This window comes from Pelodiscus sinensis, chromosome 2, assembly GCF_049634645.1.
Source record: "Pelodiscus sinensis isolate JC-2024 chromosome 2, ASM4963464v1, whole genome shotgun sequence".
In the NCBI taxonomy this organism is placed as follows: Eukaryota; Metazoa; Chordata; order Testudines; family Trionychidae; genus Pelodiscus; species Pelodiscus sinensis.
The window spans coordinates 119,490,273-119,516,856 of NC_134712.1; the positions used below are offsets into that span (position 1 = coordinate 119,490,273).

The following is a 26,584-nucleotide window of genomic DNA, read 5'->3' on the forward strand; positions in this document are numbered from 1 at the left end:
CTTGGAAGCACAGATGTGTTAACCTACATCATGATAACTAGTACTTGGAGTAATTTTATTTCCACTGTAAGAGACATTGCAGGAACTGCATAATATATAATGTTGGAAGAAGGTAGTAGTTTAAATTGCTAACAACAAGTTTCAATTGATCTGTGAGGTTTATACAGAGGAGATTAATGCGGTTCTTTATAATGTTCGTTAGCCAATGAAAATGCTCTGTCAATAAATGAAATGTTAAGCCCGTCCTATTAATTACCACACATTAGTCTCTACATTATAAAGGAAAGCAAACAAATGCTCTGAGCCTGGTTCCAAAGATTCTTCAGAAATATCTGATGAACACTAGTGCCAGATGTAAAGATATGTCTACACAGCAGCATTATTCCGGAATAACGTTAGTTATTCCAAAATAACGTAGTGTGTGTCTACGCAGCAATTCCATTATTCAAATTAATAAATTCAAAATAATGGGCTTCTTATCTGACTTCTCTATACCTCATTTCATGAGGAGTAAGGGAAGTCGGGGAGAAAGCGCTCTATTTCGAAATAACTACTGTATAGACAGTGCTAAATGTCAAAATAAGCTCTTTTGACTTAAGCTTCACAATTAGCATAGCTCAAGTTGTGTAGCTTATTTTGAGGTTAGCCCTGCTGTGTAGACATGCCCTTAATTACTTTCATCCATAGGAAAAACAAGGATAAATATTATTTCCTCTCAGCAAATCCAACAAGTTGACTTAGTGCTTAATTGACCCAATGGGGAAAGAATCTGGAGACCAAGAAGACAATTTTGTACATTCACTGCTTCTCTTACTGCCATTGTGGATACAGTATGCACTCCTAGTGCTTTGCACTATGCAGTACGGTAGATCTATAATAGACGCACTTCAGCCATTGGCTATCCTGTAAAGATGTGGAACATTTTATACTTTCCAAGTTTCCCTTGCAGAATTGTGAGCCCCTGTAATGGGGTGGACCAGGCCCTGAGACCGCCGGTTGGAAGTTCTGCGGCCCTGCCACATACCACCCCAAAAGGCAAGAGAAATGTCCTCCAAAAAGTCTATAGCAGCAGTGGAGGAAGCAGCCAATCAAGGACTAGGAGGGTCAGCGCTTATGCTACAAGGGTAGATCTGGTTTCACCCCCTGTGCTACTCCGCAATGTGTCTTCCCCTGGCTAAAACTGGGAGTGAAGTAATGGAGAGCCCTGATACCCCTGGGAGGCAGAAACCATTAATGTAGCTGTGGAGCTTTAGCCCAAGCACTCCCTGGAGCTATTAAGTCCTGAACCCTGCCCTTCTCCAAGGGTCAAAAGTTCTGAGTTCACCCTTGCTAGTAGCCCTGGTCCCCTCCTCTACAGGTGCAACCACAACGTCACATGGTTGAAGTCTGTAATGTCTTGTTTCAGATGTGGAGTTATGGAACATTTCAGAGTTATAAACAACCTCCCTTCCTGAGGTATCTATAACACTGAGGTTGGTGGTTTGAGCATTGGCTTGCTAAACCCAGGGTTGTAAGCTCAATCCTTGAAGAGGCCATTTAGGGATCTAGGGCAAATCTGTCAGGGATGGTACTTGGTCCTGCTATGAGGGCAGGGGACTGGACTCGATGACCTTGCAAGGTCCCTTCCAGTTCTAGGAGATGGTATAACTCCATATTATTATTATAAGCTTCTACTGTAAAAATCTTGTATTGGACCAACTTCTGTTGGAGAGAGAGTGTCAAGCTTTTGAGCAACACAGAGCTCTTCTTCAGGTTTAGAAAGATACTAAGAGTACCAGCTAAATACAAGATCAAAAATAGTTCATCATAAGTAATTAGTACATATGCTATGGGACCCTTCAAGGGGAAATGGTCAATTAATAGGTCTGCAGTCATAAGACAAAAAAATAGGATTTGCGGGTTACAGATTTTTGTAATAAATCATATCTACAGTGATTACGACCATGATTTTCAGTGTCTAGCAAAGTTACAAATTTAAACTCCTAGACTCATCTTGTAAAAGTGCTTCACAGGTTTCCTTTTAACATTAGGTCTAATAGATCAGATTTAGAATGATCACTTTGTGGGGGAAAAAAGCCACCCACAGATGATTGGCTTTGTTGTTTTTATGATTTTCCTGTGTGAGTTGATGAAAAAACATAGTGATTATTTGGTTTCACTGACATAGTTGTCACTGGGGCATTTAATGCACTGTTTGATGTATGCCACATATTGTGATAGGTATGTGTAGAATCTATGGATCCTGAAAGATGTGTTGAGGGGGGTTGTTGATTATTGTAGAAGTGGCGATGTCTTCATTTTTTTTCATCTGTTCTGCCAGGGTCTGACACTGTGTTGAGTTGTTTTGTGGGGAGCTTACTTCTAATGAGCTTGGAGAGGTTGGGGGAATTTTTTGAAGACTGGAAGAGAAGGTTCAGGAAAGATATCGTTCAGAATAGAGTCCCCATCAAGCATTGGTTTTAGTAGTTTGACAATACTCTGTATGGGTTTAGGTAACAGCTACGGATGTGTCATTTGAGAGAATTGAAGTAAATTTTCTTGGAATATTTGAGTGACCTGTTCCATGATATGATCTACTTCTCTGGTGAGGTGTCTTTTTTTTTTTTTTTTTTTTTTTTTAAGACAATTTTCAGTGTGTAAAGATATATATCCTAGAGTTTCTACTTAGAACATATTTTGTAATGTCTGAGTTCCTGAAAGATTTTTTGATGTGTTTGGGTGATTACTAGATCTATGAAGGTAGGTGTGGTAATCTGGGGTTTTCTTGCTATAGTTGTCTGCAGGATTCCATTGGTGAAACTTTTCTTATGTCCAGCAAATTGGTGCTGATGTGAGAATATTCCAGAGAGAACTGAATGAAGGTGGATGAAGTTGTGGTAGAAATCTAAGTTGTCATGCAAAGGATGAAAATATCAGTGTGTCTTATGTGTCTTATTGGTCTTGTGGTATGTTTGTGCATAAATTGTTCTTCAAAGTGTCCCATAAAGAAATTGGCATATAGGAAGTCATACTATCATCCATGGCTATTCTCATGGTTTGGACAAAATGTTTGTTACTGGATGTAAAATTGTTATGGGTGAAGATGAAATGGAGAAATTTGACGATGTGTTTGAGGAAGGTATCAGAGGGCTGCCTATAGTAGTGTAAATATTTCATGAAGGCAACTATGCTTGTGAGGGATATAGGTATATAGGGAACTAACAGCATGACATCCATGTTAGCCAGGATGGTATTCTGAGGGAGAATGTTAATGTTTGGCATTACTGGAGGAAGTCGTTTGTAGAAGCCCTTGTTGTGGTGAGTTGTTTGAAGCTGGTTTCTATGAGTCTTGATAGTCCCTCAGTAAGAGTGCTCTGGCCAGATCTGATGGGTCTGTCTGTGTTCCCTTGTTTGTATATCTTGTGAATTATATAGAAAGGTGGGTTTGTGGAGGGGATGAGTTAGTAGAGTTTCTTGGAGTTTTTGGAGGAAGAATTTGAAATTCTTACATTAATGGGTAAATTGTAGTGTAAGTCTTCATTGAGTTCTCAATAGTATATGGTATCACAGAATTGTCGGTTAGCTTCATTAACATAGTCATCATAGTCAAAGCCAGATTAAAACATGTTGAGGCCCTGAGCTATGTCAAGTTTAAGAGGCCTCATAGCATTGCCAAAAGTGTGTATTATTCTCACAGAAAGGACAATGAAAATAGAAAAAATAAAGTTTTACATTTGTCTATATACCAGTACATCAGAGAGGATGCAACTAAAATAATTTCAATCATACACACAAAATGATGGGCCCTAAATAAATTGTTTCCATTCAAGACAAATCTTGGTGTCAATATGGATAGTCTTCTGAAAATATCTCCTCAATATGCAGTTTGTTAACCGAGGAGTTTTGGGAATGTAATTTGGATTTTTAAACTCACCAATCTAACCAGTTTACTAGGTTTGTCTCCCACCCCGGTCACAAATATTAAAACTACTGAATTCCACATCTGTAGAGGAATTTTGGGAACCACAACATCCATGCCCACACTGTGTCTGGTACAAACTTAAACCAACTTTTATTGCAATAGGTATTAAAAGTATACACAGTAAAAGACTTAAGGTAACAACTACATAAATTGATTCAGTCACCTCAAGTGATAATATGAATACAGCCTCTCCTCGAGTTACAAATGAGTTATGGACCAAACACTTGGCTGTAACTCGAAATGTTCGTAACTCAGATTCCATTGAGTTACATTGCGACCGCGCTGTTCGTAAGCACAGATTGCATTTGTAACTCGGGGACCGCCTTTATGACTGCTCAATGGGAATTTTGATTGTAAATGCGAACGGTCATAAATTGACCGTTCGCAACTCTGGGAGCAGCTGTATAGCCTAAGTATACAATTGTAATTACCTATTATAAGACTATTCTCATGCCCTCTTGGCAACCTTGGGGAGTTGGAAGACAAACCTTACTCTGTTGGTGGAGGAGGAGTCTCAGTGAGAGATGAGAGATTATGATAGTATAGGAAACTGAAGACTTAGATAGTCCTTTAATGAAAGTTTAGAAACAAAGTAAAGAAAGCAAGAAAATGACAATCGCAAACGTGCTTCACACTATTGGTCATGTGAGTTTTTAGGTCTTCTGACATCAACTTGAATCCAACCTTCAAAGCTAGATTTCAGTACTCTAAGATATTTGTGAGTGCTCATTTTTGATTGGAGAGTTAAATTAGGATACCTCTTTGAATATGCATGAGTTGTCATGTTGTGTCCTTGTGTATATGGGTATTTTTGACTAAAAGTTGAAGAAATACAGAATGTCACCCACCGTTCCTACTTTCCTGGGAAAGCAGAATGTTTGCCCCTGTAAGTCAGGGTATTTTAGGGCCTGTTAATATTAAACTAAGATAATCATGTCATAATGCTGTCACCTTTGAGATTGGTATCAGATACCATGTACAATAATTCTATTTTGAGGACAAAGAAGGTGTGTCTACACAGCATCTTTACCTTGAAATTTGATGCTAGCTGGTGTTTTTTTTTCATCCACTATTGTCATGGTGTGCAAGGAGTTAATGAGGCACAACTCAAATTAATTCTCATATATATTATGTTTTTATTTTTCACTGAGTAGGGAGCACATAATCTTTGATAATCATTTGTTCAAGTTATTTTAAAAATGCAACTTTGATATTATTTTCCTGATAATCTGTGACAAACTTTCTGGTTAGATTGGCCAGTTTAGAAATCCAAATTTCATAGTTTATTTTGAGTTAATTTCTAAATAAAGGGCTATTCTGAAACACCCCTTGCCCCTCATGGAACGAGAGTTACAGGAACATCAGAATAAGCCACCCGTTATTTTGAAATCTATTTTAAAATAACAGGCTGCTTCAATAAACATGGAATAGCTATTTCAGGATAATTCCAGTATGCCAAAATAGCTCCACTGTGTAGACATAGGCAGAATGTCTGCATGCTGCATTCTATGTCAGCATATGGGTTTAGTGGTGTCAACGTAATGGCTTTGTGGTAAGACCTATCCCATCCAGAGCTAGATCCAGTACATTCTAGTATCTATAATATCATATTTAAAAAAATATTACATCTACTATGTCTTACTTATGATCAATCTACTCTACCATCAAAGCTAACTTCTTAAAGGATAGATCCCTGTAGGTCCTTGCATTACTGTTAACATAGAATAAAAACAGTAAAAAAGTTTAGAGAGAGTATATCAGTTTGCAGGCAAGGTTAGGCTTATATGCGACAAGCTGCAATCAAAAAAGCTAGCAGAATGTTATGAACCATTAGGAAATGGACATACAATGAGACATAAAATGGCATAATGTCATTCTATAAATGTATAGTGTAGCCACACTTTGAACACTGGATGTAGTTATGGTTGCGTCATCTCAGAAAAGATCTCAGAACAGAAAAAAATAAAGAGAAAGACAACAAAAATTATTAGTGGTATAGAACAACTTTCATATGAGGAGAGATTAAAAAGACGGGAGCGGTTCAATTTACAAAAGAGATGACCAAGGATACGGTATATAGAATGTTCTATAAAATTATGAATGGTCTGCAGGGCTGCTTTGTTGGGCTGTGTCCAGAGTAAATTGCGTATTTTAATTCTGATTTTGGATCCCAAACTAAAACTTTAATTGCAGGATTTGGATTCACAAGATAAGTAAAACTCTTCAACCATCTACCTCTTATATTTAAGCAGATAGGGAGTTCAATCTGAGCTTCCAGTTTGACACCAGTCTCTGGTTAATTATGAACATGATGGCTCAAGAAAGAAGAACTTTGAAGGACATTCTCATGTGCTGAGATGGTTTTCAGAGCCTCTGATCTCAATATCATCAGTTCAAAGCAATCCTCCACTTGTATTTTCTTAGGCTCTGAGAAATGTTTGTTAATGTAGGATATTTGTGACAAAAATCCTCAACTCATCCCATATGTAGATAGATTTGTATTCCAGCCTGGACTATATTTATTGAGCTGAACTGATGTTATTTGCATATTTGCACATCCTAGAGGTGCTGCCTGATTAGCCATGCAAGCTAACTGCACTCTTTGCTGTCTTTCTACTTATGCTGTACCAATACATGTCCTATGGATTAATAGCACTTCATTCTCCAGCACCTTTATTAAAACAACTTACATTTAAATAGAAAGCACTGGAAAAATAGAACGACTTCATGGGCCCACAGTGCAGGAACCCAAATTCAGATGTGTCTCCTTCAAAATAACAGCCTATGCATCCACATCCAACAGCATACGCATCCCCCATTAAAAACACTTCTCCTCCTCCTCCTCCTCCATGCATCCAAGCTAAGTATAGTAATATTCATGATGACTATAGTGTGGGATAAGTCAGAGACAAAAATGACAAATTTCATGGGTTAGTCATGGTGAAATTGTTATATTTTTGGTTCGTCACAGATTAACAGGAAAATAATATCAAAGTTGCATTTTTAAAGTAACTTGAACAATAATTATCAGGGATTATGTGCTCCCTACTTAGTGAAGAAAAAAAACCTAATCTATACGGGCATTAATTTATGAGTTGTGCCTTATTAATTCTTTGCACGCTATAACAATGGTGGGTGAAGCAAAAACACCAGCTAGCATCAAGTGCTTTGTGTGAAGATTGATTTTTTTTTGTTTTAAATGAAGAATGTGAATGGCATCCTGGGGACCAAAATCCCAATAATCTGAATTGACCTGATTTAAGTTTTACTCTGTAAATCTGCTCTCCAATCTAAAACACCAAAAAGTGAAGCATAATACAGGCAAGACCCTGTGTGGCCCAATTCGAGAGGGAGGTAGGGAGAAGAAAATGTCCAAGTGAAATACATATACATTTCTATTTCTATCCACCATTCACAGCAGCACATTTGACAGTACAGCATTTTCATCTTCCATGCGAATAAGCCACAGGCAGCAGCTGTTTCACAACCCCCAGACGATGCAGCAGATATTCCAACAAGGAACTCCTAAGCTTCCATGGGGGGAGCACTGAAGAGACCAGCAGCTGCAGTAGAGGCTTAAGAGCCACCTTCACAATTATCTTGCACTGATAAACATATCTCCAGCTGAGAAGGGTTTCAGGGCTGCTTCTCAGGTTTTGACTCAGACAGACTTCCAGTTAATGAAGTAGATTTTCATGATGGCATTTTTTTTTTTTTAAAGTTTAGAGTGATTGTAAATGTGAACTCTCATGCTTCAGGGCATACATCAATCTGTATCTGGAGTGGAGGAAGGGTTAAAAAAATATCCTCTGAGTGCAGGCTATTCCATATTTTCCTATTGCAGGAATTCTTGTACAGGTGGAACTGGGACTTTCTGGCCCAGCAACATCTGTGGTCCATGAGGATCATGGATGTCCCAGGACCATGAGTCTTGGTGGAGGGCTGGCAGCTAGGAGTGCTGTGAGCTGGCAGGGTAGGGGGAGCCGACGAGGAGGCCAGAGCAGGGGGGGAGGGGGGAGACAGTGGTAGAAGGGACATAAATGACTCCCTAATTTGGCAAAATTCCTCATCTAGGAAGGGTTAGGTCCTGAGGGTGCCAGACCAGGTAGGTCCAACCTGTACCTGCCTTTGAAGTCTCTCGTCCTGGTTATTGTCAGAAACAGGACATTGGACCAGAAAGACCATTAGTCTGATGTGACATAGCAATTCTTATGTTCTTATATAAATACAGGAAAAAAGGTCCCAAATTAGTAGGATTTTTTTTTAAATGTGATATAATAGGGTAATGCTGTAACTTATCTTAAAAGTGAATTTTGCTGCAGCTTTTTCTGTACAACTATGTTATATCATTAGCTTAATGTATCAGTGACAAAAACAGCTCTCCTAACTATTCCTTTCATTATACTAGAAAGGTACACTGTAAAGGTTCTGTCTATTAACATCTTCCTACCAGCTTTTAAGAACTCCATTCACTGTGCCTTCTTCAGCACTCAGTACAAAATGATGGAATCTAATAGGACATATTAAAACTGTAAAAATGATAGATTTGTTTAATTATACTTGCTGTCTTAAACTAGTTTAAAACACATTTCAAACAGGCTCTTATCATGGACATCAGAGGTTTAAAGCAGACTCAAGTCTGTTCTCTGATGCTGTACTTCTCTCCATCATGAGTTTCTTTCAGAGATGTGTGGGATATAAAAATGCTGTACTTGAACAGAGCTCTCAGCCTACCTGCAGTGTAACAGAAGTGGAAAACCATGTGTAGTTAGGGTGGGTGGGGAATTAGAATAAGTCTAGGATGGAGATGAAGGAGAACACGCTGGGGTGATGTGACAGGAAAAACCACAGGCTACTGTTTGTGCTCCTTGATTAAATCAGTGTGCAAGCACTTCCAGCCCAAATACTCAAATACATTTCTTATGAAAATGTGTGCCAGTAAACTTGATCATTCAAACATTTGTTGCAAGTGGAAGTGGCAGACGTAATTAATTAAAATGTTGGAAAGGATAATTAGAAAAAAGTTTTGCATAATCTGTCCAGCTCAGATAGTATCACAGTACTTATTCTACAGGAAAAGTCTACAGTAGTCCTCAAGGAAAGGGTGTGCAGGTCAAATGCTGATCAGATTAGGTGTTGTAAATCCAAAAATCATCCTGCCCTAAATTATTCCATTTTTGCGGGTGAATCTTTGGATTTTGAGTTACTAAAATTAAGGTCTTAATTTCAAAAGTGATTAGTAATGTGAGATGTCTCCTTTTTGGGTAGCTGACTTGAAATATTATCGAAGAGTGAAAGTTTAAGAGGGTGGGTATTTAGCACGTTTGAAAAAAACAGTCTTCTTTAAGATGATTTAAGATACACAGACAATCCAGGAAGTTTTTGGAGAATATTGAGGATAACTTTTTGTGACAAGTGCTGAAGGAACTGACCAGGGGCCATACACAGCTTGACCTGCTGCTCACAAACAGGGAGGAACTAATAGGGGAAGTAGAGGTGGGTGAAAACCTCAGAAGCAGTGATCATGAGAACTGATGGGCAGGATTCCCTGGGATGCTTACATGAAGGGGAAAGGAGTCCAGGAGAGCTAGCAATATTTTAAAGAAGCCTTATTGAAGGCACAGGAAGAAACCATCTCGATATACAGCAAGAAAAGCAAATATGGTAGGCAACCAGATTAGCTTACTGGGTGAGCTTGGTGAGCTTACAAGAAGTGGAAAATTGGACAGATGACTAGGGAGGAGTATAAATATATTGCTTGAGAATGCAAGGGAATTATCAGGAAGATGAAAGTTCAATTGGAATAGCAGCTAGTAAGGAATGTTAAGGGTAACAAGAAAGGTTTCTACAGAGGGTGATCAGAAAGGGTGTGGGGCTCTTACTGGATCAGAGAGGTAACAGTGACAGATGATGTAGGAAAAGCTGAAGTACTCAATGCGTTCTTTGCCTCTGTCTTCACAGACCAGGTCAGCTCCCAGACAAATGCACTAGACAGTGCAGTATGGGAAGGACGTGGTCAGCCCTTGGTAGGGAAAGAACAAGTTAGGAACTATTTAGAAAAGCTAGACAAACAAATCCATGGGTCTGGATTCAATGCATCAGAGGGTACTGAGGGAGTTGGAAAATGTCATTGCAGAGCCTTTGGGCATTATTTGAAAACTTGTGGAGATCAGGAGAGATCCCGGATGATTGGAAAAAGAAAATGTACCCATCTTTAAAAAAGGGAAAGAGGACAATCCAGGGAACTATAGACCAGTCAGTCTTACCTCAGTCCCCAGAAAAATTATGGAGGGGATCCTCAAGGAATCCATTTTGAGGAACTGGGAAGACGGGAAAGTGATCAGGAATAGTCAACACGGATTCATGAAGGGCAAGTCATGCCTGACCAATCTGATTAGCTTCTATGATGAGGTAACTGGCTCTGTGGATATGGGAAAGTCAGTGGATGTGATATACCTTGACTTTAGCAAAGCTTTAGATACTGTTTCCCACAATATACTTGCCACAGTAGTGACAGATGGCAGAACAAGTAGCAATGGTCTCAAGTTCCAATGGGGGAAGGTCTAGGTTGCATATTAGGAAAAACTTTTTTTCTAAGAAGGTGGTGAAGTACTGGAATGTGTTCCCTAGGGGGGAGGTGGAATCTCCATTCCTGGAGGTTTTTAAGTCTCAGCTTGACAGGGCCCTGGCTGGGTTGATGTAGTTGGGATTGGTCCTCCCTTGGGCAGGGGGCTGGACTTGATGACCTCCTGAGGTCTCTTTCAGCTCTACGATTCTATGAAGATGGGTACCCAAAAATTAAGACAGACAAAAATCAGTAGTTACTTCTGAAAATCATAGCAAACTAGGCAACTTCAACCACAGTGTAAGTAGACAAAACTCAAATGACATTAAAAAATCTTGGATATTAAAAATTCTTTCAACATCGCTGTAAACAAAGGAATACTGTTGTGGAAGTGGTGGCTATAGAGGTACCTTTGTATCTTATTGCAGACTACTTTGGAAATATAATAATAATAGTCCTTAAGGAGTGTATTTAAGCACAATTTAAAAAAAGCAGATTTCAAATAATATCCAAGTAGTCAACCGACTACATTGCAGATCCACACTTCAAAGATAAAGCAAAATTTTAACTTGAGCCATGTGTAACTGTTGGTAGTAGCAACCTAGAGAACATTTTACCCTTGATGTCTTACTGAGGACTGCAAGGAATGCTATGATCAGCAATTTCAGTGAATACACATGGTGCAGAGAATAAATAGTTTCTACAGAGGACTCTTTTTCAGACCCACACACACTTTGGGATCTGGGCTTAGAACTCTAGGCCTTCAGCTACAAAACCATTTAATCAACTTCTTTCTTTCACCTGAATGCAAGGAAATAACTCAGACCCAGCAATATTAAGAGAGATTTTATCATCTCCATGCAACAATCACTGGAGAGTAACACGCTACTCACCTCACAAAACAAACAAAAGCAAACCTAACCAAGATGCCAGTATATATAACATATGCCCTGAGAAAAGGTTAATCCTGCCTCTCTGAGCTTTTTCTGGACAGAAGAATGACTGAGCAATCTCTATCAGAGCAATTCTTATACCAGAGATACCTCCTTGATAAGCATGGCATTAACTGTTGCTCATTGTAAGCTCCTTGGATCTAAGAGAGGAACCTGCAGATCTTGCTGTCCTACTGAGGACATGGGTGGATGTCTGTGTGAAACAGAATAATTAGCAACAAATAAAAACAGGACTTAATTTCTTTCAAAGTACTTAACACAAACACCCCTAAAATCATGTGTGTATAACACACACACACACACACACACAGCGCTGCTTTCAAATATGCCACAACTTGCATAAATTAGTGACAGTTATAACGGTACTATGATGCTACATTTCAGCAGTAGTGTCTCTCACAATCAGTGTCACAGCAGGGATTTACACAGCGTGGGAGCAGGTGGGGAGTTTTACTGCAATAACTGTCACAGTAAAAAAAAAAGTACTTTTTAATTTGCTTCTGGTTTGTGGGGAAAAGACATACATTTTGATGGAAGATGAGAATATTTATTCCCTAAAGAGAGCGTCAAGAGTTAAGAGACACTTTGGGAAGTGGGAGAGGGAATCAATGGAAGCAGAAGCTAGTTTGGTGTTGGGATGAAAATGGTTCTCTCTTTATACACAGTGCCTATAAGGAAAGCAGTGACTACTTTAAAGACAGGGGAAGTGCTCTCCCGTATGGTACAGAGACTGGGCACATGGGAGCTGGACCAGCTTGCGCTGAGGAGGTAGCAGAGGAAGGAAATTCTAGCACCAATAATATGATCAGACAGAGTATATGTGATCTTGTAAAGCAGAGCTACACAACTTTGGAAACCCTGGGGGCCACAATGATACTCTCAGCACATGCCGAGGGCTGCAACTTAAGTGTGGTTGCATATTCATGCAAAGATATATGAAAATAGCTTCTTTCACACTGAAGGGCATGAATACAAAGATTAAGCCGCGGTGCCAGACCCAAACGTGTCCAGCATGAACCAGTCAGCACCTCTCAGGCTCTGCCCATAAGACTAAGTAGCCAGCACTTCCCACAATGCCCCGGTGCTCCTGGCACCTCCTCCATGGGAAGTAAAAATGCCAACACCCCATACCCGTCTGTTCCAGCGAGCCCATCTGCTTGCGTCTTTCAATGCTCACCCCTCCTGGGAGACGCTTTGCCGTTGTGGAGGCCATGTTCAAAGGATCCCACCTGTGTTGAGCCCTGCATAAACCCAAACTGCACTGTGGGCTGCAAACAAATGGGCCGTGGTCCGCATACGGCCCATGGGCTGCGTGTTGAGTAGCTCTGTTGTAAAGACTTATACACATGCTTAACTTTAATGATGTCAATAGTCCCCATTAAAAACAAGGGCAGTTCTGCTGAAGTCAAAGGATTGGAGCCTTACAATTCTGATCTTAATTTGTCTAGGCTTAGTTAAAATTTGCACAAGCATTTCTCAAGAAAGGTATAATTTCTTGTGTAGGCTAATGAGGACCATCATTAGTATTTATGGGGCCCTATGCAATACTATTAAACAGGAGCACCTATGCCAGATGGCAGTGGAGGGGGATGACTTTTTTTTAGAGATGTGATTTTATCATCTTCAGCAACAAACTAATGAAATATTTTTAAAACAAATGTTAAACTAAGGTTCTGTAGACTAGCACAGTCAATTCAGAAACTGACAGTATATATTTGGGGTTGGCAAATGTGTTAAATGGGTCTTCCACAGGTTTCATGTTCACTAATAGGTCTGGCAGGCTTTTGCACTTTTAAGTGAACTGGATCCTCTTCAGAGGAAGCAGAGCCACAGATCAAGAATAGGAAGAGGCAGGAAGGTGGATGTTAAGATCCAGTGTTGCCCCAAATTTTCATGTGTCTTGTGCACTATGTAATCTGTGTATGAGTAAGGACAGCTCTGAGTCTAATTTATACCAACATTTCTACAAAGTGAAGGGAATTTCTTTAGCTCAGGAGATGACGAATATTGAAAAAGCCAAATGATTATTTTTCTAATAATATTCTTGTCTGCAACCAAATATGACTGAACCCAAATGGACCAAGGATGTTGACATAAAATTCAATTAATATGAAAAATATTGGCTCCCCTCACATGTTGCCTCATATAATTTATTAAAAGGACAATTATGGTTCCAGAATATTAACAGGAACAAAATATAACAAAAATAAAATAGAAACCTATTTCAAATGTAAACTACAAAGAACTACAGTGATTAGATTACTTCAATAGCTTTTACTTTAATGTGCTATCTACATTTACAGTGGCACCTGTTGTTGAGAAAAAGATATAGGTGATTTTTATCAACCAAATCTCTTTATTCTTTGTACTTTGCTTTAATGAGTTTTAACCTGCAGAAAGCATTATCATCTAGGTAGGTACTTGCAAATATGAACATTTTTAAAGCAAATGTCCCCAGTCCTAGGGGACCGTTTGAGAGATAGTTACCATTAACCACACTTGTTACAATTTTCTTTTTTGCCCCTCACTATGCCCAAGATGTTGCCAAATCAAGTTTTGGCGTGTGTGTGGTGTTTTGTGTGTGTGTGTGTGTGTGTGTGTGTGCAAACCTCTATAGTATTACCTATGGCTAAAAGCTTTCTCCATCTTCTGATCATTTCCTGACTAGACTACAATTTTCTTCTCTCTAATGCCCCTCACATTCACTCTGTTTGATTTAATCAAAACTATGGCAGGGAAAGGTCTTCTCAGCTCATCAAATCCCTCCTCTGGCTTCCTCTCCTCTTCCAAATGAAGTTTATTCTTAGTGTCCTTATGTTCTAAGTCATACATAATTTTTGTTCAGCCGGAGTCTCTGGGACTTCCACACAGCTCAGTTTGCTCTGTCCATTCCTCACTCTTATGTGCTCCTTCTGCATTTTTATCTGCCCATCTACATGCCTTTCTTCTACCTTTATGCCTCAAAATTACATCCGACCCATCTTTTTTTCCAAATCCTTCATCAAAACTCACTTCTTTCATGAAACTTGTCAGTGTCACTCTGTCACCCAAAGATGTTCTATTATTTAATTTATAAAACCAATACCTACTGCTCAGCTATGTGTCAAATCTATTTTAAGGCCACAAAGCACTTTAGAGGTTGTGATTGTTTCCTATTGTTAGCCTCTTCAGAGTCAGTATCCCCTGGTTCTGACTGAGTGCATAGTGAGAGGAGGAATGGATGTACAGGAAGTGTACCCATATTCAATTTATGCATTTAATACAGAGGCTGCTGGAATCATGTTTGAACTCTGGTTGCAGGGGGATGATTGGGGTATACAGCAATTCTAGCCATCTACAGTCCTCCCTATGAGTCAGCTGATAATATGAGGCTGGTCTTATTTGATGGTTGCTGCAGTGTCATAAATGAAGGCTAAAGCTTCTCTTAAATTCTGTCTGGAATTTGTTCCAATTCTACCACAGGTGTTCCACTCACTTAAGGAATCCAATTCCAGAGGCGGGTGCTATGAGTGTGTTTGCAAGTGCGCACACATGCACACACAGAGGCAGATTACAACTCTAGTTAAAGGACAAAATATAGCACTTCAGTAATAAGCTCCTCAAGGAAGACACCCCGTTCTATAATGCTAGCTACATTGCTTGTACTCAACAAACAATAATACATTCCAAAATCCCAGGCTTCTTTAAAATACAGAATATTTTCTATTCGGGAAGATGCCATTTTGCGCAGTTCACACAAAGCTAAATGCAGACTAAGTTGTTGCTTCAGAGCTGAAATGCTCTGAATGGGGTCATTGCAAAAAGATAGAATGTCACGCTGCTTTGAAACTTCAGAAATCATTCCCTGAGATGATCAGAGGGCTGACTGGTGTGATTTTCTTATTAAAGCTCACAAGTTTTACTTCAGTCAGCATGCTGCATTGCATACTAAGGAAAATGTGTTAACTGACCCTTGTTTAGGCAAGGCTGGAAAATAATCAATTTTGTTTATAACTTTGCATATGTAAAATTAAGAAGTCACCAATTTACACAAATATACCTGGTGTAATACAATGGTGTTTTCCTATGTAAATACAGAAGCTGTTGGATATGGAACAAAGCCAGAACCCAAATTCAAAGCCTCCCCAATTGTGTGAAGTGGGTTAGGTGTCAAAATCCAAGGATGAATTTTCCCAGCTTGTCTCTATTTCTAATACTATACAAATTATTATCATTAACCTACAGATTGATTTTGAACTGTCTGGAATTTAGAATTCTTAGTGTAATCCAAATGATAGAACTATTCCAATGTTTTAGTCATACCTCAACTCCTTCATTTTATTCTTTTAGGGCTAGATGCTTTAGTCCTTGAAGGCAATATTTTTTTAAAATAAAGAAGAGTAGCTACCAGTAGCTTGGTTTGGTATATCTCAAGAACGGGTTAATATACAGAATCACAAAAATATAGGACTGGAAAGGATCCCAGGAGAGTTAATTGATATCTTAGACAATTGTGACAGGTGTTTGTCCAACCTATTCTTAAAATCGTCCAATGATCAGCATTTGCTAGCCCTTCCTGGAAGTCTGTTCCAGTGCTTAAAATTCCCCTGCCCCCCTCTATACTTAGCAGAAAGCTACTCCCTGCAACAGCAGGAGGGGAAAAAAACTCCCACAATTCACATGAGTGCTGTAGCATGAGCATGCTGTGTAGCTAACGAGAAGAGATTGTCTTCTGCTCATTTTATTTTCCCATACCTGTCAATTTGCCACTAACTTCCCCCCCAGACCCTCACCTCAGATAAGAGTTACATTAAAAATAAATGTCAATTCAGAAAAAAATAATATTCAACAATTTTTGCTGATAGGGTTCAAAAGTAGGTTATTGATTCTAAAAGGCTTCAGCATGAAAGTTAATGTTGTTTTCTCTGAGGACAAAACTATTCATTCCTCAGAATGTCTCCTCTTCACCAGAGTACCTTTGCAGGAAAAAAGAAATTCCCAGATTCTCCTCTGAGCAACTTGTGAGTAAGAGACAAATGTATGGTTGTTGAGAGCTGGATTTGCTGTTTTAACAGAGTTAATCTCTTTAATAACGTCCCTGGCATTTGTCGCTTCTAGCACCTTCCTACATAAGGCTTTCCGGTGTCTCATTCAATAAAAAGGTACAAAGTTCACTTCATATTTCTTTTTAAGCAAACCGATAAAGTTGTTGACTCCCCCACACACAGCTGGAGCACCGTCAGTCACCACAGCTGTTATTTTGTCAAAGCTACCAAAGCAATTCGCAGCTCTCTTCACAGGATTAAAAATAAAATTCTTTTTATAGTGCCAGGCAGGGATATGTGCTTCAGTCATTACTCATGAACCTTAAAATCCTTGTTAATCATATGAAAAATATCAACAGTTGATTTGAAGCACACCAGTTACCTCTGCCATTGTCACCAAGAACCCTCCCTCTCTCCCCCCCAAAATGACTTCAATATCCCATTCTAGTTTCTGATTTTAAGTCAAAATCATAAATGATCACTCACTTTGGTGGGATTTGTCACAAGAGAGAGACATTAAATTTCTGTTATTCCCACTTATATTATCAGCTACTTTGATTAAAGCTGTGACACAACTACATAGATATCAACTATATCTGTTCTTTGGCAATGCGACTAAAACATTTATAGTACAGGATACAGTTACTCATCTAGGGTAAAATCCTGGCCCCTCTGAAAATTCCCATTTACCCGGTATCTACTGTCTTCAAACTCTGGAGATCTTCCCAGGTATTTCCATGGGCAGGTCTACACTACAAGTACAGGTCGATCTAAGCTATGCAATTTGAGTTATGTTAGAAGCATAATTCAAATTAATGTTGCTTAGATCTACTTGCTGTGAGGTCCACACAGAGAGGTTGACAGAAAAAGCACCCTGAGTCAGCAAGAGAGCAATCAGCACTCTACAGGCAGTCCCCGGGTTACGTACAAGATAGGGTCTGTAGGTTTGTTCTTAAGTTGAATTTGTATGTAAGTCGGAACTGGTACATATTGTAGGGGAAACTCTAGCCAAACATTTCTCCAGAGCTCAGTTTTATTCTCCCACACCTCACTTCCCTCAGTCCTTTATTCTCAAGCTGAGGTGTCTGCTGAGAAAAGCCGCTCCGCGTCTCCCTGGTCTGCTGGGGGGGGGGGAGGGGGCGCTAGCTTCGCGTCTCCCTGGTCTGCTGGGGGGAAGCAGCTAGTGCGGGGTTGCCTCACCCCGTTTGTAAGTAGGGATCCGATGTAAGTCGGATCCATGTAACCCGGGGACTGCCTGTATTTAGTTTATTAGGCTTGCTAAATCAATCGCTGGTGGATCGATCACTGCTGTGTGGATCCACACCACAGTGAAGACAATCCCTATGTGACTGACATAACTTATCACTCTGTACCTTCATTAATTTGGGGTAACGTTTTTTCTCTTCTGCTACTATTGTTATCCAAAAGCTTTTATTTTGTTAGTTATGACTGATCCCATGCCTCCTATTATAGCTTCTTTCTGATTCTCTCATATAGCAACCATGATCATTTGATTGTTACATGACCTTGCCTAGAGCCACTTTTTACCGGGTCAAAAAAATCAAACCTTTGGAACAAATTTGTATTTCCCTCAGACTTTACTGGGTGAAATGATGCCGGGGTTTCAGTTTCTAGTTAGACTGTCTAGAATGTTTTCCCAACATAAAAAGTACCAAGATAACTTCCTTGGCAGGGTAAATTCAGTAGGGCACAAGAGGCTTTAATGAGCTAAGAAATAGAACTCTAGAGTAAACAGCTCTATTGTTGCACTTTGCCCATCCCTGCCAAGAATCATTTACAAATATGTCCACATTTTGGACAAGGTTATAAACATTTCCTTTGTGAATAGGAATAATTTGCTTGATCAACATGAGAATGCCTCCTATATTTCTATTTTCACCATATCCCAATATTTGGCCTGCGGCATGTTTCCAGAGAACTTGGAGAAAAGAAGAAAAGGTCACCCACAATGGCACTGAATTAGAGAGAACAGAGAAAAAGCAGAACACATTGCATAAAATGGCAAGCGAATGAAACAGGGTATTTTTTGTTGTTTTCTTTGTTTGGCAGCAGACCCGTACTGTGAATCTTTGAACCTTGGCTGTGGAGCTGAGACAGTATTGTTTAAAAAAATCATTGGATCAATTTCCTCCCCAAATTAAGTTTTGTACAAACAAGATTTAAAAAGGTGTAAGAGAAATAGAAATGTTCCAGTCAACATTTAAAATTTCAATAGGGATTTTAAAAAGCAAATATGCTGTATAATTTCCTGCAGTATTTATAATTCAAACACTGTTAGTACATGGGAACTGAAAGTGAAATGGAGCCAACTAATCTATTTTCATGGTCCAAAACAAGTGAAATGGAAAAAGGGCTGTAAAACATCATAGAGAGTAAAAAGTGAATTAGATTGTTAAAACTTCTTTAAGGTGTTAGTAAGATAAGGACATTTTTTAAAACAATATATGATTTTTAACTTGAGATTGTACCTCGTTTTCCTATTAACAGTGCTTTGAACATCAAAAGAGAAGACACCTTTCAGCATTCATAAACTGAGGAATATTTATGAGAATTAATTTGGCATCTTCTTTGAAACATCAGAGCTCGGAAGAGAATGACGGGTACAATGCGTTCATATAATTGAAATGATACACCTCAGAATCTTTATTTCTGCTATGGCATAACACCAAAGTCATGCCATGTCACAGAAGAGCATTGACTTCTTATAGTTAAAAATGCATGGCATTAACCTTTATGGGAGGAACGAACCATATTAGGATCCTAAAGTAAGGGGGGCTAGCTGCTATAATGAATATTAGCTCTGGAAGGAACATGCTGCTATTTGATGGCTTTATAATATTTCAACAAAGGGAACAGAATGAAACAAACTCACCTTTTATAAAAGGAAAGGAGATAAAGGATGAGGATAAAGTAAATAATTAAAAATGATTACATTTCCATTGCATTATCTGTAAGTAATAAGAAAGAAAATGGAAGGCACAAAAACTATTATGAATATTACCCCTGATTAAAAAAAAAAATGTACAGTCCTTGTATGACTTCAATTCCAATGGCCTTCAAAGAGATGTATGCCCTGTTTGCCTTGCATCATATACGGTTTTCCATCCCTACCACAGCAGGCTGCTAGGAACAAACAGAAAATCTAAATAATCATTATTTGTAAGACAATAAGTCCTGATAACCTTTCTATATGTGTCAGGAATGAATTGTAAGCAATTGTTTGGAGATGAAAAGTAATTGGCATTGAGCCTTCTCAATTATTGTTTCAGTTTTAGGCCTTTAATATAGCCCTGGTTCTTGCTGACACAGCTAATGAGGTTTATAGAACCTGGGGTGGTGATTTCTGTGCTCATTAATGGAGAGGTGATAGGACTGAAACTGCAATTTTTCTTTCTCTTGTTTTAAATCATTATATTTAGACTTTAAGATTGTAGACAATCAGTTAATTTGGAGCTCTCTTAACCCTGAGCTCTTCTGAACTAAAGGCAGAGACAACAAATGTACCAAAAAAAAGATGTCGAGACAACAGGGAGAATTTGCCTGTTTATTGCACCCATGTTAGAGAACACGATGCGACTGGCAAGATTGACCTTGACTTGCCAGAGCATAATGGATCACAAAGGATGTTGGAAAGGACACGTGGCTTTCTAATAAGACTGCAGCTACCAGGAAAATAAAGAGGCATGTTTTCTGAGCAGCATATTTGTAGACCGGGTCTTTTTGTGCACAACATGAAAAGATATACTGGCTGAAAAATGACTGTGTGAAAATGAATTAGTTTCATTAAGATGAGTAATCGACACAAATGAGAGCACTGAAAATGTGTGTTTTACATTTTATCCAAAGACAAGAGAGATTAATAATAACTTTTTGCATTTCTGATATTACACTTGGATTTTAAGGTGTTCAACTCTCATCCAATGACGTATTCAACACTAGGTCAATGTATGCTCTCCTGCTCCAGAGATCCAGACCTTAGAGCTCAAGGAGACTCTTTGTTACGCCCGATAATACACGAGGCTCTGACGCACAGCTAGCTGTGAGCAGTATTACATATGCGCGCACACACACAATTATATTTATTCTTAAGCTACACAGGGGGACATTTCTATTGATTGTAGAACTATTTAGTTAATTCTGTCCTTCTATGCTAGAGCCATACTGGAGTCAAGAAAGTGCGCTAAAGAATACTAGCAAGACATAGTGCATACCTTAGCCATTATACAAGTATATTGTAAGATGACTCAGTGTCAAGAGAGGGAGCAGTGTGCAACTGAACATACAACATATACACTGGGCAGATTATGTCCCTAGCTGTTAGAACACTCTGCCTTGCAGCTGTGAAGTGCTGGATACATGCATGCCAATGGACACTACTAATAAACGCTTCACTTCTGGACTCAGGTGCATGTGCATCCATGTATGGAATACATATAGGGACCATCAGTCAAAGAGAACTGAGTATTTAGGTTCAGCATAAAATATTTCATAGGTAGCATGACATGGACAATCTCCTCTATTATGCTACCATTTGGTTCCTACTGGGGGGCAATGAAATAGAGCAAAGAAATGTCTGTACCTTGACTGACAAATAGCAGCCATAAAAACATTCCAGTGTGAGGTATATGATCATTTCTTCTAATAGTAACTAGGAATATTTCTCAATTGGTTTTATTTTTGTAGGTAAATGATTGCTCATCTGCAGTATATTTTGTCTACAAATTAGTGAGTGCCATTTTATCTTTTCTGATCGAGCCCAAAGAAAGGCATTATAATAACAGAAAGATATTTTTCCCCTTCAATATCTCCTGTGTAGCCCCGACTTCTCAGAGGATGCCATTTATCATTTTCATTCTCAAGAACTGTATATTTTAACAATCTCTGCATAAGCCAAAAACATACATATTTTTAAAAAAATGAACTACCTTATTGTTGTTTATTGATTTTACATAGCACCTTTCAGAAGCTTCAAAACAAAAATAGAAGCTTAAGAATGACCAAGTTATTGGGAATTGCTTTGCTGCAGCTGCTGAAATAAAAATACCAGAACTTGTTACACATGTACACTTGCAGAAAACCTGACCAAAACCTTTTCCAACAACATGACAGGCAAACAGTGAGTGAGGTTTTAGTACAGCACTTCAGCAGTGATTATAACAACAACTATTGCCACTTTGCACTGGGTCTCTAAACCAGTGTTTCTGAAAGTGTTCTATGAAATCACTTGGAGAAACACATTAACTGGCTGCCCCAATTTGTTTATTTACTGGCACCACGGCCACGAAGCCTTGCGGCTCCCATTGGCTCCATTTAATCTTTTGTAGCCAAGGGGAGTCACTCTAAACCATGAGATCCAAGTTATCATAGGTCCAGCATTTCTTCCTGTAGTCTATACCTAAATCTTGCTGATTTGCAATTAGCTTGGAACTTATCCACCATGTGTAGGGCGTATAGAGAATCTTCCACACCGCTGAGCAACTCAGTTTGCTTTTAGTTACTTCTCTTACAGAACCCAACAGAAATCCTCAAAAAGAAAAGAACTCTCCCCAATATTATCACTGCATTGCATTTTACACTTTTTTAATGCTGCCCATTTGGATACACTCTCTTCATTTAGATATTCTACATTGGTTGTGAGCCTCCTTCTTCTGTTATCTTTTAAAAATGAATCCAGAGTTTTCTTTGCCTTATTAAATGCAGTTTGATAGTTTGACAAATATTTCAGTACTTAAGATGAGAGGAACTAAATAGTGGCAGTAGTATTGTCATGGTGCAGTACTCCGCAATAATCCCATTTCTATGTCAAGATATACTACTCAGTCTTCAGCCTTGAACTGGAACTTGGATTACTACCTCATAAAACAGCGCAATTATCACTTCACTTTTAGATAGATACTGTGAAGTGCTCACATTCTTTGTTAGGTGGGACACTTTATTGTAGCCATAAACCTAATGTGACTTTCAGGTATTTGCTACAAAGTTAAATTAATGAATCATCCTGTGGGCCATATCTCTAACCAAGTGGAATTGCTGTTTTCCTCACAGCAGACAATGTATGTTTCTAAGGTCATATGAAGTGATTCAGGTATGAATTTTGTGGGATAAGAAGGGTCATACATGTCAATGTGTTCTAGCAGTTATATATAATATGTTGTGTGGTGCAAAGAAAAAAGTCTGGCACTTTGCAGGGTTTGTTTGTTTTTTAAAGATTTCAGTGAAGTGCATTTATAACATACCCTAATTCTCAAAATATTTTGAAGTTGCAAAATAGGACCTGATCCTGTTCACTTTATATTCTATATAGGATAGTTGAAATGAAAGCAAGAGTACCTATGATATGGACTTTTAGACTCAGCAACAAGCTGAGGCCTAAGAAAAGTGTGGTAAAAAGCTGAGTACAAGTGCTTGATCTGAGGCTATAAGAAGTTGCAATAAATTGCCTGAGATAAACACATACACCACAGAAACATAAAATAATGGATTTTTAGGTGATTTGGGGATATATGTATCTGTGGAAGAAACACAATTCCATAGCTAAAATCCACTGAGAAATGTAGAACACAAATCACTTTTGTGAGCAATCAGAACCGTAATTGTGGTTCCCCTGGAATGACACACACGGGAAGGAAGATCAGACCTAAATCCAATATGGTCCTAGATGTGTGGGGGATGGAAAGAAAATGGTATAAAAATATAGTCAGGCTAACCCATAACTGGGACATGAGGGAGGACAAAATGACAGAAATCTGAGTGTGAACAAGCTCTGTTGTAGTGATCTCTGATTTTTCTACTACCTTTGTTGTTTTACCCAACTCCATGGTCCTGTCATGAGGGCAGGGGACTGGACTTGATGATCTCTTGAGGGCCCTTCCAGTTCTAGTGTTCTATGATACCTTTGTAAACTATGTCAATATTGGGGCGGGGGGGGGGGGGGGGGTAAGGGATTGTTTTTTCTTCTATCAGCCAATGACTATAAGTATGCACATTCCAGGTTGTGCTTTGTCATATGCATCTGTTTCTGAATAATTATGTTTATGATTAGATGTATTTAGATTTTAAATAAACTCCTCATGTTCCTATGTGTGCACAACCAATCTCAAATTAATAAAATTCTTTATATAGCCACCTGAATTAAGAACCTGTAACTTTGACTATACCCTTTACACCCTAAATCCATAGTCCACGTAGTGCGGATAAAAAGTTCATTGCCAGCAATCCTCCCCCGATTTGGGCTGCATTTGGAACTGCAGTACCACTGATATCACCTGACCCACCAGCCTGGGTTCCCTTTACACTGGGGGGGGGGGGAAGGGGGGCAATAATTTTTAATGAGGGTCCACTCCAAGAATTTGGTAAGTGGTCAAGGGCTGCACTCTTCCATAATATTAATGGAGACGTGAGGTCTGGGATGAAGGCTGGGTACAAAAGGGAGCTTGGGGTAAGGGAATAAGGTGTAGGAGGGAGTGTGGGTTCTGGGAGTTTGGGTGAAGGAGGAGAGTTATGACCTGGGGCAGAAGTGCAGTAAAAGGTGCAGAGGTTTATTTGTGACTTAGGGCAGAAGGAAGTTGTGACCTGGGGCAGTGGATAGGGGTGCAAGGTCTGGCAGGATGGATGTGCAGAAGGTTTCAAATTATGTGGGATGGGGTGCATGAGGTATGGCAGAGGGTTGAGGACAGGAAGGATAAGGCTGCCAGAGACAAGTTCTGGTCAGGAGGTGCTTAGTTGGCAGCTCCTGGTCAGCAGCCCAACAGGTCCCTCAGGCAGACTCCCTGCCTTCCATGCCACTTAGTGCAGCCAGCTGCAGGGGCTATGTGCTACTCAGATCATTGTGAATCCCAGGGAATGGGGGAAGGATATTTCACATGCTGCCCTGATCTGCAAACAGGCAGCTCCCATTGGCAGGTTTCTGGTCAATAGGAGTAGAGAGATTGTGCTAGGATGAGACATGAAGCCTTCCCTCCTCCCCCACTTGCAGCAGCGCTCAGAGAGGCACATAGCCCCCACAGCTGATGTGGGGAAGACCGGGAGCCTGTCCAAGGCTCTTGCAGGGCCGCAGGCCAGATCCAGCTAGCGGGATGTATTTTGCCCACCCCTGCTTTACACTAAGCTGCTGTGACAGGCTCTCAAGCCCATTTCAAGCACATACACTTGTGGGAACAGACAAGGCTGCAGTTCTACATAGATGTTGAGATCAACTCTGCATAGGAAAGCTCAGTTAAGGAATTGTCCAGCACTCTTTCCTCCCACCCACCCCTGAGTCTAAATCCAACATTATATTTGGATATAATATAAAGAGAGCTATACAGCAGAAGCACATTGAAATTCATCCCCTCCCTCAAGGTGGAGGAAGATATGCACAGCTTTTTGTCTCCCAGTTATGAATTTCACAAACTGGTTCCAAAGAAAATAAAAGCAAGTTTATTAACTACAAAAGATAGGATTTAAGTGATTTATAAATGACAGCAAAGAGATCAAAGCAGATTACTTAGCAAATAAATTACACATGCAATCTAAGCTTAAGGTACTAAAGAAATTATGCAAGAAGCAAATTCTTACCCTCAATGATGTTTCAGGCACATTGCAGAGATTCTTAAAAGCTTGATGTACTGGCCTGCAGTTTAAATCTTCAGATATTTCATTCACAGGCTAGACACAGTTTCAGCCCGGGGTCAAGTTTTCTCCGCACAGTTCAGGCCTTCTTTCCAGGTGTCTTTGAGTGGGGAAGCCAAAGAGATCCTCAGTGATTTTACTCCCCTGGCTTAAATATGTTTTATGTACGAGACTCTTATTTTCCATTGATTCCCATTCCAGCTAGTGGGAAAGTACCAATTTTATCATGGAGTCTAGTATCATGTGACTTGGTCACATGACCCTGCAGCCATAACTCAGTTTATCTGCAGTATCCCCAGAATTCTGTGTCTCCAAAGTTGTTTATCTCCGTGGATGATAAACATTTGAAAGCTATTCTCGCTAATGGCTCTTCCTCACAGCGAGCCATCTAGACTGATTGCATTCTGTCTGGTGAGCATTGCCTGGGTATAAACACACTTCTAATTGATACATAATCAATATTCCTAACTTCAGACACAGAAATGATACAGGCATACAAATAGGATAATCATTTTCAGTAAATCACTATTTTTCCATCTTGTATAAAATACATCTTAGATATGCTATAATCAAACTTATCTCTATGAAGAATATGGGGTGTAATCTCAATCCTTTCTTACTGTAACATTTTGGGAATTGCTCACACCAATAGGGGGTTCTGTCCCCACTTGCCTAGTAATGTGGGATGTCAATGCTATGCCATTAGAGTTCAGCACTCTGATTCCGGTAGATAATCCATAAGCATAAGATCTCACCCTGGCTTCCAACAGCCTTGTTGTTTCTTTCAGGATAGAATCATAAGACAGTGCTGAGGTTAAGTCCCCTCAAATCCATCTTCCTGAATGTTTAACTACTAGACAATTGTACTCTTCCTGCCCCCAGGTTTATCAGCTTTGAAGGGATGAAATTTTCCCCCATTATCAGTTCACTTTATCACACACACTCCACACAGCTTGCACTGAGACCTGCTTGAGGTAAAAATAAACAAAGTGCACTTCATAGAAAAATCCTAGATCCTAAGATGAAGTAGAACAGAGAAGCAAACACATACAAGTTACATAAAAACAAAATAAAGACATAATCTCAGGCTTTTATACTTCTATAGAAGCTAAACTCCCTTTTCTAATACAATTTACATATTGCTGCTGAACAGTTTCCCAGAATTCCTGATTTTTTTCAAAACTGAAGTTTTTCATTTAAAAAGTTAGTATTGCCCATACCTTAGGTTTCTTTCTATAAAAAACCCAAGATTTTTTCAGTGAATGAAAAAAATGTGATAACTGTTTCAGTGTTGATTTATAAAATAAATTGGAAAAATGATTACCAAAATAATTCACATTTTTTAAACTACAAACAAAGCTGGATCCACTTGGAACATTCTAAAATAAATGTTAAAAAAAATTAAGAATGACATTTGTATTTTTGAACTAGTTTTTAGACCAGACATTTT

The 26,584-nt window shown here is 39.2% G+C and overlaps 1 long non-coding RNA gene across 2 annotated transcripts in view; it reads right to left on the reverse strand.

Moving 5' to 3' along the window:
• Nucleotides 1-26,584, reverse strand: part of LOC142826769 (uncharacterized) — a 169,329-nt gene that overhangs the window by 76,139 nt on the left and 66,606 nt on the right. For both annotated transcript variants that reach the window (XR_012901004.1, XR_012901003.1), the window contains one exon: nt 25,081-25,234. This is a non-coding gene — a long non-coding RNA (uncharacterized LOC142826769). The remainder of the gene's footprint in view (nt 1-25,080; nt 25,235-26,584) is intronic.